Source organism: Euleptes europaea, chromosome 9 (assembly GCF_029931775.1).
Source record: "Euleptes europaea isolate rEulEur1 chromosome 9, rEulEur1.hap1, whole genome shotgun sequence".
Lineage (NCBI taxonomy): Eukaryota > Metazoa > Chordata > Lepidosauria > Squamata > Sphaerodactylidae > Euleptes > Euleptes europaea.
In genome coordinates, this window is record NC_079320.1 from 47845581 (window position 1) to 47856351 (window position 10771).

Here is a 10771-nt window from a genome sequence, read left to right on the forward strand (position 1 = left end):
CTACTGTGCCATGGGAGTTTGCTGGCTGATTGATCTTTGGCCAGCTATACACTCTTAACCTAAGCTTCGTTACTGGATAAAATGTGGAGATACAATGGAGAAGAGAACGTTGTAAGCTCTTTTGGTTCCCCCATTGGAGAGAAAGCCAATGTATAAATGAAGAAAGTGTAAGCCTTGAAAAAAAATGTATTTATTGTTGACAAGTGTATTGCCGTGTTTCACCTGCATAGTTGTGAAACAATAGCCTGGCAACACTGCCCTCTAGAGGGAGGTGCTTCTTACAGGGGAGGCAGGGACAGGTTTTGCCTGGCCACAGGGTAGCGGAAGGAGGGGGAGGACTCCAAGAGGGAGACGCATCTAGAGGAGAAGCTGAGGTGTTTTGTCCTCCTGATGTTGGGGTGAATTTAAGAAGAAGCTCCTGAGAAAAACAGACGGGGAGACAAAGGCAGCTGGCAGAAGAGTGGCCATCTTCTGGTGTGAGTCTTCCATCCTGAGTGTTACTGGGACTTCTGTGACTGTGAGAAGAATGCAACCCGTCTTCAGTTTGTGAGCCAGGACCCAGAGACTGAAGAGACTTCCTTCTATTTTCCCACTGACGTTGGGACTGGTTAATATAATTGTTATTCACACTGTTTTGCTTCAAATTCTCAGCCTGACTTTATTGTTTCCCTCCCCTTTCAATAAATGTTACTTGTTTAAGTGTTTCAGGTTTTTGAATGGTGCATCCACCATTGTGTGGTCACTAACCTGGCCCTTTTACGACTATATAAATAAATAAATAAACATGCACCTCTAGTTGTACTGCTAAATTTCTAATATATATATTGGATCAATAGGCCAAACAAGGACAACTGTAATGTCATGGTTTTCTTACTTACTGATGGCTCCCACAATATTCCACTTGTCAAACTGAAGTCTATCAGAAAATTAAATAGCAATCTACAGACTTGTTCTATCTAATTATTCTTTCAGTACTTGTCCACTTTAGTTTAAGCTTCTTATGAAACATTATGTTCATTCCAAAAATCCTTCCAAAGAGCCAGTCTGATGCAATTAATCTTGCCAGGCTCTGCATGCCTATTGGATTGAAAATAGTTGCTCTTCATTGTTTTCTCTTCAGGTAATTTTTGTTTTGTGTTCTTTGTTAACGATTGAGAAAGCAATCGTTTTAAAACAATAATGTTAATTTTCTGGTACATCTCACCAGACATAATTAAGCTTGGCATCTGAATCTAAAATACGTCTAAGCATACAAAATAATGTTGTTCAGTTTCTGAACAAAGGGAACATACTCATTTTTAGAAAGGTGTGAAATTATTCTCCTTGGCATTATCCATGCTCTCATCTCTAAACATAGCATGTGCCAAAAGAAGAAACAGCACATTTCAAATGCAAATTCTTTATCCTACATTTAAACTGGGCACTTTTGACCCCTGATATGAGCTGACCCATTCATGCATATCCATCATTCTGTGTCCTGTTTTTTTTTACTTTTCAGTTGATGACTTACAACTGACTGTATGAACTGCCTCCATTACAAAACATTGTGTTTGAACAGATGTGAGGTAGCTGTCCCCTGACTTTACAGTCCCCTCAGTTTCTTTTCTTATTTAGTTTACTCTTCATCATTTCCACTTATCATACATTTTGCCATGCTACTCTCTATGCCTAAAATACCTTCCCTTTCCTACCAAAAGGAACATTGTCCCTCTCACAACTTTCATTTGTAATTGCCTTATACTGGTTTGTTTTTTTTTTGGGGGGGGGGGAGATTCCAATATTATTCAGCTCCATCATTCCCCATGGGGAATAGTTCCAGAGGGCTGGAGGGGCTGTTTTTCAAACAAATTACGCCACAATTGCAGTGACACTGCTGGTCCTTGTCCTTTAAATAACCTCTAAATTTCAAGGGAATTAGACCAAGAGGTCCGGTTGTATGGGGCCCTGAATAAGGTACTCCCAGATGTCTTGCATTGATTGCTATTGGAGGGGATTTCATGCTTTCTCTAAGGCAAAAACAGCCAAAGACACAACAGCAAGCAAGGCAACCCCTGGCCAAAAGCCTCTCAAAGCAGACAGAACCAACAAACCCAAAGCACCAATGCAGCACCAGGGAATCCCAGCAGAACTGCAGGACACTGTGGTAAGCCTAACACAATAAATGTACCACCTGAGAATCCAGTCCTAGGTCAAATCAGTGAATAATTTCAACCAAATGCAAAATCAGAGAATCTGAGCCAATGTACAACTCAAAAATCAAAGGCAATTTTGAACCTGAGAATTCATTGCAAAAAGCAAACCTGACACCAAGCAACTCAAGCAAAGAATACAGTGTTGCAAGACCAACAAAACAAATTTAAAGGGACAGAATCAAAGCGAAACCAGCCTGCCAAGCTGATACCAAGCCCTGGGAGCCTTAAAACTCTGGTTCTTGATATTTCTGTTTAATCCCAAATATTTCCGGGATTTTTTGGGACCCATTTCCTGGTATCCCAGAAAATCTCAGATATCTTCTTGAGACTGGACTATAGCAGGAAAATACTGATAATATATATTTTAGGTATATATTTGGACCAGGTATACAATATCTGGATGTGTATCCCTACATTGTACTCAGCACACACAGGGGCTCATCCTTTTACTATAATGGACCAAAAATAAGCATTAAATTGGAAGATCAGTGAGAACTAGACCTAAGAGCCATTAGCTTCTAACAATAGATTGCTCATCCTGGTATGCAGTCACCCAAGCAACCACAGAGCTAGGCATATCCGATTCAAACTATAATATGCTTCCCCAAATGCATAAATATTATTTCATAGTCTCTATAATAAAATATGTGTAGAATTGCAATGTAAAAGAATATGTGAAATACCCAGACACAAAAATCTGCTGCTCTAACAGTCTTATGCAATACTTTGTGAGTTTTTATTTTTACTTGATTTTGCAATTATAGTTAGCACGCATTTGTAACTTGGTTGGATTTCTCTATGAATACTTCAATCCAACATCACATGGCTACTGAGGAAGTGAGAGCTGAAGGTGGGAGGTGGCTGCCTCTGCTGAGCTACAACTGGATTCAGGTGAGCACTATAGGCAGACAGTGCCTAGGATTATGTGATGCTGATGTATTTAATGCCCAGCAACATCAATAGGCCAATAATACTATCAGATCTGGCCCATATCGAACATTCAACAAACAGGCAATGTACAGTATCCCCATCCCTACTTCTGTTGCATTCAAGCTGTGTCTACCGGTGAACATGCCAGCTTCCTCTCCTCAGTCATTTTTCAGCAACATCCACATATCACCTCCTTCTTCTTCCTCCTACGCTGCAGCTGTCAACATAAGATGTCATTTAAAAGGTATTATCCAATATATTTTATGTTTCTACTTCAATCAGAGCAGAATCCATTTAATTAGTTGTTGGGGGGGACAGCGTACCACCATCCAAAGCAGAACAAGTTTAAAATAGTGTACTATATTGGTACATTCCAAGGCAGCATTCTTTTCAATCTTAAATCATACTATACTGCCTTGGTAGGAAATTTACAAATGTCCCAAATTCAAAATGTGCCAATGGGAATTCTGCTTCTTCCAGCCATTTCTCACTGGGATAAATTTTCTAAATAAGTTGTAGGGAAAAAAGTCTTTTGGCTCTGTTACTATGGAAATGCAGAAGTTTGAGGAGAAAATGATGGTGTTTAGCTTAAGCTGATCATTATGCAATAGGTTGCTCTAGTATCCCTGAGCTCTAGCAAAATGAAAATAGAATTTATATCTTCTCACTTGGTTGTAACCCTCAGGAAACCACTAGGATTTATTTTGATAGCTTAGACAACTAATGTCACCATGTACATAGAGGGGTGATGTGCTGTTTAATTTAAATAATTCACTGTAAAGACCAAACTGTATGTCATGGCAGGAGTTCCATGTGTGGGGATTTAAAGTAAGGGGAGTTGAAACCTCCTCTCTTCTGTGGCTTATTTTCCTTCTGTTCTTTCTCTGAGCACTTTTCTGTCAGGATCTGATGCTGGAGCCTGACCACAGAGAGCAGCACCTAGAGAGAGTCTAAGGAGTATACCGGGCATTTGCATTTATTTTCTGATGTACACTTAAAACATCTGAAGTGTATACCTTAAAATATAATATATGGAGTAGCTCAATGAGAGAAAAATAAATTGGGTGGGATTCAGCCAGGTTTGTTGTTGTTGTTGTTTGCTTGATCTCACCCAATTCTTCTCCTACAGCTCCTGTTCCACGTGGCTTTTGTCTATGCAGGTCCCTTGATTTCCAATATAGCCTTTCTGGATTGTCAGAGGGAACCCCTCTTCCTTTTTTCATCAGTGGAAAAAAAAGCTGGTTGGATCCAACCTGTTGAGTTCAAGCCACATATTACATACACATTTGTGCAAATGTTTCTCAATACTCATTTGAAGAGGCAAGGTAATTAGGAATAGAGAAGCAGCAAGCAGGGAATGGCTTCTTAACCTTTCCCTGCCCATCATTTTCCTATCCTAACTTTCCCCTCCAGTCGATTTCCCTCCATGCATATTTGAAAAAGCAAAGTGATTTGGAGTGAAGCAATTGCAGATGGGGAAAAAATTTAAGTTCATCACAGTCGCTGCTCTTCATTCTCAATTGCTCTCTTCCAAAGCAGCTTTTGTGAGTGAAAAATATGGATGATTTGACTACACATACATGTAGTATGTATTTGCAAAAAGGATTTGCAAACAGAAGAAACAGGAGTAAGTTTCAGAGTTGATTTTGTTATTTGATAAGAAAGTTACTAAAATTAGACATGCATCCACAATATGATGGCCTTGTATTTGTTCATCATGATTGATTTCATGGTTCCATCTGGTGGTTTAAATGTTATGATTAGAACTGTTCTGAAACAGGCAGTAGGACTACCCTTTTCCCAGAAAGAACAATGCAATGTGTCCAGCAGGATGGCAGTGTGGAGTTACCAGAGTAATTGGCAGAACTGAGTGGTGAATTACAGCAAGTGTTTATTGTTGTATTATGGACTCTTACCACTGAGAATTTTAAAGGTAATTTCAGCACATATATGCATCACATTTTTATATGAATGATGTGTGGTGATTCTGAAAATATATGTATTTTCTGCCACCAGTTTGTCTGCTTGTTATCTTGTGGTATATTTATTTTATAAGGCTTCTGTCTCAATGCATTGTTCTCCCTGCCATGTATTTGTAGTTTTCTGGACTTGATTAATAACTGTTAAGACTTTTCAAAAGATTAGGGCCTCTATCTAGGACTAGTTCACTTAACTAGTACACAGAAGAAAACCACAGGAAGTTTTCCCAAATAACCCATATGTTCACACTGTCATAAACCCAACCTGGGTTTACATAGCTTGCATGTAAGCATTTTCTTCTTTGGTGCCACCACCCCAAACTACTAGTAAAGCACGTACAAAGGGCAAATTTTCCCACTTACTTCCACCCTTCCCTAAGTGTACATGAGTGCATGTCAAGGGCCATGCATCCGAGGAGGTCTATTTAAAGAAAGTATGCTATCCCTAACTTAATTAACTATTTAATAAATATTTTTATATATTTTTTGTTATTGTTGGTCTCAGTGTGTTTTATCTTTTAAGAATAAATGGTGGCAGCAGAAGATAAGGGAAAAACAATGCAGAGGTTAACTAAAATAGACAAGTCGTGTTAACAGTGACTGAATGGTTCATTCTTAAGCTGTCTGGGAGCGGGTGATGAGATTTTTTAAAAACTTAGTCACACAGTGATCATAATAATAACTCCACGTCCTCCAGAGGTAAATGCTTCATACCTGTGTTTCCGGTAGAAAGAAGTGCATACCCAGTTGAATGAACTGACGTCATTCAATAATTGTTCTTGGTCACATAATGATAAAATGTATTTGCTAGACTAGTTTGAAAAGGCAGATGTCCTACACTAACAATGAACTACACATGAGTAAGAGCAGGTCTGACTGGATTGGTAACCATGCGGGTAAACAAGTGCTACCCAGAAAATTCCCAAATCTGATCCAACCACCCGGGATCTGCATGCTACAAGGCTTTTTAAAAAGCTGAAATCACACAGATCTTGACGTTTCTGTCTGTAATGTATTGGCCTGTTTGGCTCACCATACTTAATTATGTGGGAGCTCTAGCCCTTTAAGTAAAGGGCGTTATGCTCCGTGCTTTTATCTTGGTTCCAGTTCCTTTCCTTTTGCCGGCCGCTGTGGCTGCTGTGTGTGTTGATGATTTCTGGAGCTGTAATAAATGTGTTGTTTTTAATTCCACGGTGCAGTTGTCTTTCCAAGGACTTTTCACTGGCAAAGAAGGTGAGATGCTCCTGAGACATACAGAATTTTTTTTTTTTTTTTGGACTAAGGAAATGCAGAAGTGGGCTGAAGTCATTGTTTGGACTATGTGGAAACTACTTTAGAATATCTGCAGGTCAGTTGGCAACCCAGGGGGTATGGCAGCCCAGGGACACTTGGAATAATTTAATCCTGCCTGCCCCAGCAAGTGGGGAAATTATGCAACCAGATTGGAGTTTTATTTAGCAGCTAATGGAATTACAGAGCCAGAATAGAAACGTGCTGTGTTAAGTGTTTGCAGAGCAGATACTTTCGATTTAGCTAAAGCTTTGTAGCTCCAGACAAGCTTGCTGAAACTTCTTTTGAAGATATTGTGACTGTTCTAGGAGAACATTTTTTACCGCGGCCTTCAGAGAAAGCACGGCGGAATGCTTTTTATAAGCAAAATCAGAATCCAAAGGAAAGTGTTTCTGTTCATATTGCCGAGTTACGACAGCTGGCACAGCATTGCAATTTTTCAAACTGAGAGGAAATGCTGCATGACCGTTTGGTATGTGGCCTGTATGATGAAGTTTTGCAGAGGCATTTGTTTGCAAAGAAACAGTTTACATTTCAAATTGCACAAGAGGAGGCATTGGCCAGTGAAGCAGCAGCAGCTAGCACGCAGGAGGTGCGGTTGACGAGGAGTCCACGCCACCTCATTCTCAAATCCATTTGACTACGAATCGTGATTCATAGAAGCTGGATGTTCATAGGGAACAGAGAAGTACCCTCCCAATTAGAACAAATGCTGTGGGAAATCAGAGATCCGTTCCTGTACTATCTGTGAAGTGTAACAGTTGTGGGGGAGATCATGAAAGGCAGTTTTGCAAGTTTAGAGATGTACAATGTTATTTTTGTAAGCGCATGGGACATATTCAGAGAGTGTGTAGGGCTAAAGGAGAACTAGCCATTCCTAGGAAAATCACAGAAAGAAAGATTCAGAATTATCATACGACACACTCTGTACAAGCATCATGTGATGGAGCAGAGAACATTGTTAATCATATTCAGCCATGTGTACAAAAAAAATTAACTGTAACTGTAATTATTCAGGGGGTTCCGTGTGTTACGGAAGTAGACTCTGGGTCAAGCTTTTCTATTGTTTCATCAGAGACTTATCAGATTTTTCCACATAAGGGCCCAGAGATTATTCCTTTTGATACCCAGCTTACTGATTATCAAGGAAATAAGGTGGCAGTACAAGGCATGTGTGAAGTTGAAGTGTAGTACTATACATTTAGAGGGTCTTTGCAGCTATTGGTTGTTTTTGGTCATCACACCAGTCTTCTTGGTTTAGCCTGGTTTGAGCCGCTGGGGATTACAATTACTGGTATCCATCAAGTAAATGACTCACCTTTTAATGATATCATTCTTGAGTTTAAGACTGTATTTGCTGAGGGACTTGGGCAGTATAAGGGTCCACCTGTCTCGTTGGTCATAGATCCTACGGTGGTGCCTATTCGGATGAAACCTCGTCGTGTCCCATTTGCTCTTCGGGGGAAAATTGATGCTGAACTTGACCATCTTTTGCAGCAAGGCATATTAGAGCCAGTGACACGTCCTACATGGGAGACACCAATAATTACACCAATGAAGGCAAATGGGGATGTTTGTATTTGTGGTGACTATAAATGCACCATAAATAAAGCTTTGCAGCAGCATCCTTACCCAATTCCAGTGGTGAGTCATCTCCTGGAATCCCTGGCAGGGGGGAAAGTTTTTGCTAAATTGGATTTGGCACAGGCCTATCAGCAGTTGTCAGTAGATGATACCACGGCTGATGCCCAAACCATCACCACTCATCATGGGGCCTTCATGGTAAAGTGCCTTCATTTTGGCATTTGTGTGGCTCCTGGTATTTTTCAGAATTTTATAGAGGACATCCTTAAGGGAATTCCTTGCATTGTACAATACTTTGATGATGTCCTTGTTTCGGGTACATCCATAAAGGAACTTGCTTCACAACTACGTGAGGTGCTGCATCGTTTTGCGGAAGCTGGGTTGCGTGTAAAGCATGAGAAGTGTGTTTGGTGTGTCTCAGGTTGAATTTCTTGGCTACCTTGTCGATGCAAATGGGATTCATCCTACACCAGCTAAGGTTAAAGCAATCTATGATGCTCCGGTGCCACAAACAAAGCAGTAACTTCAAGCATTCCTGGGACTTGTAAATTTTTATCATACATTTCTGCAGCAAAAGGCAACAGTAGCAGAACCTTTGTATTGCCTCTTGGATAAGCAGGCTAAGTGGGACTGGACAGCCAAGCATGATAGAGCTTTTTGTGCGGTGAAACGCCTGTTGTCATCTGATAGTATTTTGGTCCATTGCAATGAACAAAAGCCGCTTATTCTTACATGTGATGCCTCTCCGTATGGTATTGGGGCTGTTCTTAGTCATCAACTTACAGGTTCTCGTGAGACCCCTATTGCATTTTATTCTAGAACAATGACATCAACTGAACAGAATTATGCACAAATTGATAAAGAAGCTCTTGCAATCGTGGCTAGTATGAAAAAATTTCATGATTATGTTTATGGGCAGCCATTCATAATAGCCACTGACAATAAACCACTGTTGGGACTATTTGCTCCTAATCAACAGACACCACAGATATTGTCTCCACAAATGCTTCGATGGGCAATTTTTTTGAATGCTTACGATTATACCCTGTTGTATAGGCCGGGCAAGGGTAATGCCCATGCTGATGTGTTGAGTCATCTTCCTCTTTCATCAGTGGAAGTAGATCCTCCTCCTCCTCCTTTGGAGGTTCTGTTGTTAGAGTCCTTACCTGAGCCACCCCTTCATGCATCTGATATTGCAGCTGCATCTTCCAAGGACCCAATCTTTGCACATGTTCTCAACTGGGTGTGAAGGGGATGGCCAGTGGGGAAGCTTGAGGAGAAATTCACATTGGACATCCTGGCATAGTACGGATGAAGGCCTTGGCACGCAGCTATGTGTGGTGGCCCAAGATAGATAGCGAAGTGGAAGATTGGATCAAGAGGTGTGATGAGTGTCAGGCCTCAAGGCCAGCTCCACCACGTGCTCCAGTGCATCCATGGGAATCAACAAAAAACCCGTGGTTACGGCTTCATGTTGATTTTGCTGGCCCAGTTCAAGGCCAGAGTTTTTTTTTTTATTGTGGTTGATTTGTATTCCAAATGGTTGGAAGTTATTCCTGTGTCATCAATTATATCTTGTGTTGTCATTAAAGCTTTACGTCAACTTTTTGTGACTCATGGATTGCCAGATACTGTTGTCTCTGATAATGGCGCCCAGTTTACATCAGAGGAATTCCGGACTTTTCTTGCAAATGGATTAATCCGTCATATTACTTCAGCTCCTTTCCATCCAGCAACAAATGGCCAAGCTGAGAGAATGGTTAGAACAACTAAGGATGCATTAAAATGGATTGTTGAAGGTGACTGGGATCGTCGCTTGGCAAGTTTCCTCCTGACGCAACATATAACACCATGTGCAACAACAGGCAGGAGTCCTGCTGAGTTGTTAATGAACAGGTGGCTGACAACTCTGTTAGACTGTATGCATCCTGATCTGACTGAGGATCGACCAAAAGATGCAGGCAGTGATGTTTCCGTGGGCAGGAGTTATAGGCCTGTATGCACGTTCATCCCAGATGATCCTGTTTATGTTAGGAATTATGGGATGGGGCCATCTTGGGTTCCTGCCACTGTGACACAAGCTACAGGGCCACTATCCTACCGGACAGAGACATCAGATGATCATGTGTTACGGCGTCATGTGGACCAAATGAGGGGACGTGTGTCTGGACCATCTCATCCCTCTACAAGTGCTTGTGAGGCAGGTGCCAACGATATCCCAGTAGCTGGGGGTGGGGAGCTAATGGCTGCCGAGGAATCTCAGCAAAGACAGGATGATATAGAGCCTGAGGCTACTGATGAGCCGGAGGATGTTGAGACATCAGAGACATCAGAGACAATGTCAACCCCAGTGCAGAATCAAGGTTGCCCGCAGCGTATCAGAGTTCGACCTGAAGGATTATGTGAGCTAGGTACCTGAAGGACTATGTGAGCTATGTATTGGCCTGTTTGGCTCACCATACTTAATTATGTGGGAGCTCTAGCTCTTTAAGTAAAGGGCGTTATGCTCCGTGCTTTTATCTCGGTTCCAGTTCCTTTCCTTTTGCCGGCTGCTGTGGCTGCTGTGTGTGTTGATGATTTCTGGAGCTGTAATAAATGTGTTGTTTTTAATTCCACGGTGCAGTCATCTTTCCAAGGACTTTTCACTGTCTCCACTAAATTTCAAATGGATGCAATTTCAGCTCAGTACATGTTGTGTTGGAGCCAACTTTTTCTTTTAAAGGTTGCATATAGCAACATGGAATGAATTTCTCTCTTTAAATCAAATCAACTGTGATAAAAAAATATTTTTTCCTT

At 41.1% G+C, this 10771-nt stretch overlaps 1 pseudogene; it reads left to right on the plus strand.

Moving 5' to 3' along the window:
* Positions 1-7219: 7219 nt before the first annotated feature.
* On the plus strand, positions 7220-10394 carry LOC130482343 (uncharacterized protein K02A2.6-like; annotated as a pseudogene).
* The last annotated feature ends 377 nt before the right edge of the window (positions 10395-10771 follow it).